Raw genomic sequence first — 7,157 nt, 5'->3', positions numbered from 1 at the left:
ACGAATAATAGCCCACGTGATTACATTATTCACAAGTTCGGGACTTACACGTAAAGTCGATAATTTGTTTATATAATAACACAGAATAATATTATAATTTATAATTAATTTTTCAAACCTCCAAATATACAAAAACTCTTATGTCTTCTATAGACGTATAACATTTTCATTAATATTTACAATAAAAAAAATTATATTTATGAATTTGGGCTCAAACACAATACACAGGAGTGTAAAACCATAATATTCAGTTGATAGCTTATTATTTCTAGTGTAGTTGAGCGTCGAAAAGTAGATGACCTATAAACTTTTTAAGCAAAATTATTTTATTCTATAAAATAAATTTCAAAATCATCTATTTTGATATATTAAATATATAAAATAATAATTAATATAAAATATTAACATATTTTTGTTTATGATTATAATAAAAAAAAATATATTAAAATTGTGTAAATTAATATGCATACAAATTATTATTAATCTCATATACTTATTGTGCCGTACGTGTACAGATTGTATCTAACAAATAAAGAAAAAAAAATTGTGTGTAGCCCAAATAGTTAGGAAGATTAGGTTAAATTGTTATGCGATCTCCGCAAGTTTAAAATACCAATATAGTTTATTAATTACTAATATTAGTACGTAAAACACATTTGTTGATTAAAATGTTTTAACATTATTGATGATGATAAATTTAGTTCTTATATTTCTTACATAATTTAAATTAATTTTAACATTGGTTAAAAATTACAATGATATCTATCCTGTGAGGAATAATAAATATCGAGAATATTTACATTATAAATGCATATTACACAACACAATACCTGATTAATTTAAATGTATATACATTTTACATATGCATACAAAATTATTTTTATTAATATCGATAAAATTAATATAGAATAACTTTAAAATAATAAAATATTGTTACCTACCTACTATGTATTATATTATAATAAATTTATAACGTAAAACTGAAAATTATGATCAAGCAAAAGTAGCTAGAATGCTTTATATAATTCTGTGAGAATATATATTAAAAAGCATTAATAATATGTACGTTCACATTGGTTCAATTGGCTATTGCAGTAAAAATTTAATACATTTACGGTACCTATATTAAGTAATATAACGGTACAAGTGTTACTTAAATAACAGTTAATTATATTAAAGAAGATAAAAAAAGATAAATAAATTTATAATAATTAAACCGAGATTAAAAATTTTTTACGAGCTTTCATTAACCAAACGCACTAAAGTTAGAATAAATCCAATAAATATTATAAAATAATTCAACATCTATACTGTTTATAAATATAATATATGACCTTGGTAAATGTTAGTTCAACTTGTGGTCAATGTTTTCTAATATTACATTTTTAGTACCGTACCCTATGCCAACAAAATGTATAACACTATAACAGCTGAAAGACTTCGCAATCTGTTTTTATTCTGAATCTAGAATACATAACTCATTTTAAGCAAGCCAGATGACTTAATACATGATTCAATAGGCGTTCTTATGATATGCTTAGCAAAGAACGTTTTGTTTAGTAAAATCTCTTCGGGCTTAATAACTGATGTAGTTGTGTATCGTATGTACTTATGGTTGTGATTTGAAGACGAAATTTGGTTTACGTTTAAATGTAGCCAATAATAAGAGTTCCATGAACACTTCTATTTTATTTTTGTTGAAATTTAAATATTATTGTTAATCTATTGGTAGGTATACACATTTTTTATTTCATGCTCTTTATAGTTTATATACATTATCCGCTAGGCTCTTCAAACTTTCTGCAGGTCATACTTTTTCCTATGACACGGATAGTACATGACAATAACAAATATTGTTCTCTATTCAGTCGTTGGTAAATAATATTACAATAGTACTTATGCACTTATTTATTGATTTCGTAAATGACGTAAACGCAGTTCATAATATAATATTGTGCGATCATGTTTCATTTTAATAACACTTCCACGTGCAATTGCTAAAAACGATTCCATGCAGTACCCGTTGAAAATCGTGCGTGACATTGTGTACTATAACATTATGTACCATACTATACCATGTGTTAATACGTATGTATTTATGTCAGTAACGACCCTGAATGAAGATTTAAAATAAAAAACAACCACTGTTTATCTATATTTGATAAAAAATTGATTTTTTTTTCATTTAAAAAATAGTGTTGCAATAATGAATAAATTATATCATACCTACAACAGTTATTCATCTATTCTAGTACACACTAATATACTATACTTAATAATGTTCCCAATCTTCTTTTAATATATTTAATCGACAATAAATAATCGATTTTCATAAAATATATGAATATCTAGATAGTTAATAATATACTAAATAGATGATAGCTTTTAGGTAAACAACATTTTTTATTTGAATGTATACCAAATTGTGTTAGCTAAACACTTATTAGTTATTGTTATTAACAATTTAAAACGTATTAGTACTTACTACTTAGACACTTAGCATATGTGTAGTAGTTCCTACCTTAGAAATAATTAGCTACAGTAATAACTTTATTTTAGAAATGAATAAACTAATTATTATATGATAGGATATAAAATAAGTTATCACCTAAATAAGTAAATAATAAAATTTAGAAATTTAAAAACTATTAAATAGATAGTACCTCAATATTAGCGTATGTAAATCCCAATATTTAGTTGAGCATCTTTAAACGCATAATAAATGTAAAAGATTAATCAGTTACAAGTCATCTTTGAGAAAAATTATTTTACAGAATTAACACTATAGGGTTTTTTTTGTAAGCGATAAAAATTATCATACCACCGATAATAAAACATAATTTCCATTTATAAGAATTTAAATAAAAGTCACAATGCATTTAGTTAGAAAACAAAGCTATGATTTAAATATATTTATATTTAACTAGTGTTATTTAATACACTGCGTTACTTGCCTTATTATTCACATAGATGTAAAAAGAAAATAACTTATTATAAATATTAATAATATTGAGTAGGTGATTTAAATTTATTTAAATTAACTTATTATCATCAGTTTTTACTTTTTAACTTGTTCAATGTATGTAGGTACTTATATACAATAACGAATAATCTATAGTTCTATAGTTTGTTTTAGTTGTAAATGTGATTTGTAATTTATTAAAGGTATCCAAAAAAATGAAATCATATATTACAGCACTCGCTTGATATTTTAATAGCTGCCCTACTTTAACGACCACAATGAACAAATGAAAGGAAACCCGCTTCGTGCCCAATATAGTACACAATAATTTTAATGGTTTAGCAAAGATTCAAAATAAATTCAATATCAACGACTTATTTATTGAATGTATAATAACTAAAATATTTTGAATCATCGCCGAATTGATTTTAAAAGACAGGTTTTCCAACATTTATTGCATCTATAATTTAAATTTTTATTTTAAATAGGTAACTTATCATTTTACACTAGGTCAATGCATATACACAATATATTTTATCTACACGGATAATGATTTTATACTATCATCCAATTATTAATTATAGGAGATGAAATAATATAGTTTGAAGGTGCCTTTTATTATATTAGTCTATAAGCAAATTTCATTGGAATCATAAAAACGTGTAATTTATACTGAAACACTACAATATTTCATAATTGGATATTTGGGTATAACTGGTATATGTATTTAATATTCAAATATTAATTAAATTATTTTTAGGTACCGCGTAGGTTTACTAGCCTACTGTAAAAATCTAAAAAATAACAATTATAAATGGTATAATATAATCAATAAACTTAATATACAGAGTTTAAAAAAATATTATATATTTGTCATACTTGTAAATTATGTATGTGATACAATAATATAGCTAAATAGCTTAGATCCTATTATTTAAATGATTTAACAGTACAAATATAAATAATAAATAACAATATTATTATACAACATTATATTATAACAAACAGAAAGTCTATTTTTTAAGTCAATCCCATTGCGAAAAGAATTAATATAAAGCATTTTTGTAGTAGGTTATCTTCCTAGTAATTATAAGTTTATAAGTGGTCTACCAAATTTTATAAATATTTCACAACTGTTACTTTATAAAAATGTATTTTGTAGTAATTACTAATTAGTAATAATGTAGTTGTGCTAATACTGTAATAAAGCCGATAAAATGCAATTTTACTCTTATATTATTAGTAGTAATATGCGCTTATGCTAGTTACACTATATTATTATACATAATACATATTTGATCACTTTATCACCACTGCGTAGATCTAGAAACTAAAAGTTCTTAAATTTACACATAAACATAAAAATAATAATGACATACATCTATTTTCGATGTTAATTTCCTGAGTTATTCGCGATACGTCGTAGTTTAATATAATAATAATTAGTACAGCTAAGTCAGTTTATTCGATAAGCACGACTTCGTATGGATTGCTTAATCAAAGATACAATCATAAAATTCGACGTTCAAATCGCAACAAAATATCCTTTGACCTTACGATGACATTTTACCCGTTACAACGAAAAAAAGAAAAATCGTTGTTAAAGTGTTTTTACTTCGCGTATAATATGTCCGTACATATACTATAATAATTATATAATGACTGTGTTATTTTACTTCTCTTAGTTCAGGGTCATTTCAAACAATGATTTTGAGAGCGACAAATAACATATGTTTATACGTCATGCACGTCTTTTAACGTTATATTACACATATATTAAGTGTATCATCGATGGTAGTACGTGATAATGACTCTAGATTTTTAGATTTTATTTTTTAAACAAAAATAAAATTTTATATTCATTATCACTGACAACTGTTCATATAATATACATGTATTATAATAGCATTATATACAGTACACAGTATAAACATTATACTTTATAGGTACAACCGTTAAAACAGTAACTGTAAAAATAAATAGGGTCTAAGACTAACCAGTTACGTATTTATATTTTTATCGTATTACCTTAAGGGATAGACGTATAATAATACGTAAAGAACAAAAATACCAGTGTGAAAAATTTGAAAGAAAAATACTTTAAAAAACGTTAGTTTATAATAAGAAGTATAATTTAAAGTTTATTTTTTCGCAACTTAATCAATTATATCGTCCACATTATTTTGTAATGATTTGTAAATCAATAAATGGGTAACATTTTCAGTTTATGCAATCTACTCCGAAATTAAAAGCAAATAACTACTAGGAATTATTAGCTTATTTAGTACAATATTATACTAATCTAACCTCATTCATACAAGTTCTGAAAACAAGAAAATATTTAAAAGATGTATTTTTATTAACAAATGTAAGTATTTTAAGGCACATTATTCTGTGATTATATATAATATACTTATAGATAAGTTGTATAATCAGTAGATGTATTATTATTATATTTTAACACAATGATCAAACGGTATTCAACTATATATAAGGAACTTTACGTATTGTATTATGGTGTGAATACATCCGTAGTACTTATAAAGTATAAATAGCTTACAATTTATCATAATACTTTAAAAATGTCATTGTTTAGAAATTATTAATAGTGTAATATTTCAAGTTTCTACATTAATATTTTTTTGAATTACAGCAAAATAACTATTCTTTTTTATTTAATAAAGTTTTACTGGCATGGTCATCAAAACCATGGTAATATTATTAAAATATAATTATATACTTGTTATTTAACAATAATTATTAACAACAATTTACAATGACTGTGAGAACTCAAAAGTATGTACTGATTCCGATATAGAAATGTTGATTACAATTGATTTAATGAAAATAATAAGGATAATGTAATAACAATAAAAGTAGTAAAAAATATTATGGTACTAATAATAAAAATTAGGTACGTTATTCCGTTCCGGTTATTCGACATAATTATATTTCTTTTATTATTACTATTATATAAGAACATCGCGTGGGCATCATCATTTGAGAACCGACGGAGAGTTGGCTTGTTGCTTAGATGATAATATTAGACTGTATACAATTTTTTTTAACCGTTATAGTTGCCATGGCAATAAATCAACTAGAATTATATCGATTAATCGTTATTCAATAATATCGAAATAGTTTTTTAATGATTTCGCGAAGCCTATTTCGCATACTTAATACCAACTAAACATTAAAAAATAAATAGTATTTTGTTAACCAATTTTGCACTATGTAATAAACCAAATTGTTTGACATTGATATTAGCATGTTTTTCACGTTAATTAAGTGTTACATTAGAACAACTACCCAAAAGTATTAATATTATGATTAATTTTTTTTTTCTGTACAATGGAGAAAATATTCACTTTTTTATTTAGTTTTGATCGTAGATAGTTTGAATTCAGAAAATCTGTTTGAAGAGTTTCTAATTAGCCAATATTTATTTTTAATACAACAAAATAACTAAAATGTTTTGAGGAAAATTCATTATTTGTTTTTGAAGTATATGAATGTTCAATTTCATCAAAATTTGAACTTCGGACGCTTAAATATTAAAAGTATTGTTAGATTTATTTAATTTTGATTGTTTTAACTACTAACTATTGTAATAAAAACGTATTTCTAACCTTATTTTCGAACTTTTTTATCGATAAAATTTTAATTTACCAACAGCAATTATTGATAAAAATAATTCAAAAAGTTAAAAATTTAAAATAATTTTTATTATTACCTATACATTTATATCTATATATATCATGTGTAATAACTAGTAATATAAATATTTAGTTTACATTTTAATAAATCTTCAAGTTATTTCTCTGCTGAATGATATAATTACAATATAGGTATGTCTACAATACTATAGTAAAATTACGTTGTAATATATACAGGTGTATAGATAGTATAAACATATTATATAGTTGCTTTAGATATTTTAGTCTATAGATATATAAAATTGATTTTGAAACATAATGAGTGGGTGTGTGTATAGTGTTTATATTGTGTCTATTTTATAATTTTACACATAATAAAGTGTAAATAATTAAATTTTATAATTTAAAATTGTACTATTTAAACTATTTATCACACCTGCAATGTGTAAAATAATGTAGGTGCTTTAACGCGTTAGATTATAAAACGGATTTTGGCGTTTCACTGCCACATCGGCAAATAAAATAACAAAAACACACAT

The sequence above is a fragment of the Rhopalosiphum maidis genome, chromosome 4, assembly GCF_003676215.2.
Source record: "Rhopalosiphum maidis isolate BTI-1 chromosome 4, ASM367621v3, whole genome shotgun sequence".
Lineage (NCBI taxonomy): Eukaryota > Metazoa > Arthropoda > Insecta > Hemiptera > Aphididae > Rhopalosiphum > Rhopalosiphum maidis.
This window is presented reverse-complemented; position numbering follows the sequence as displayed.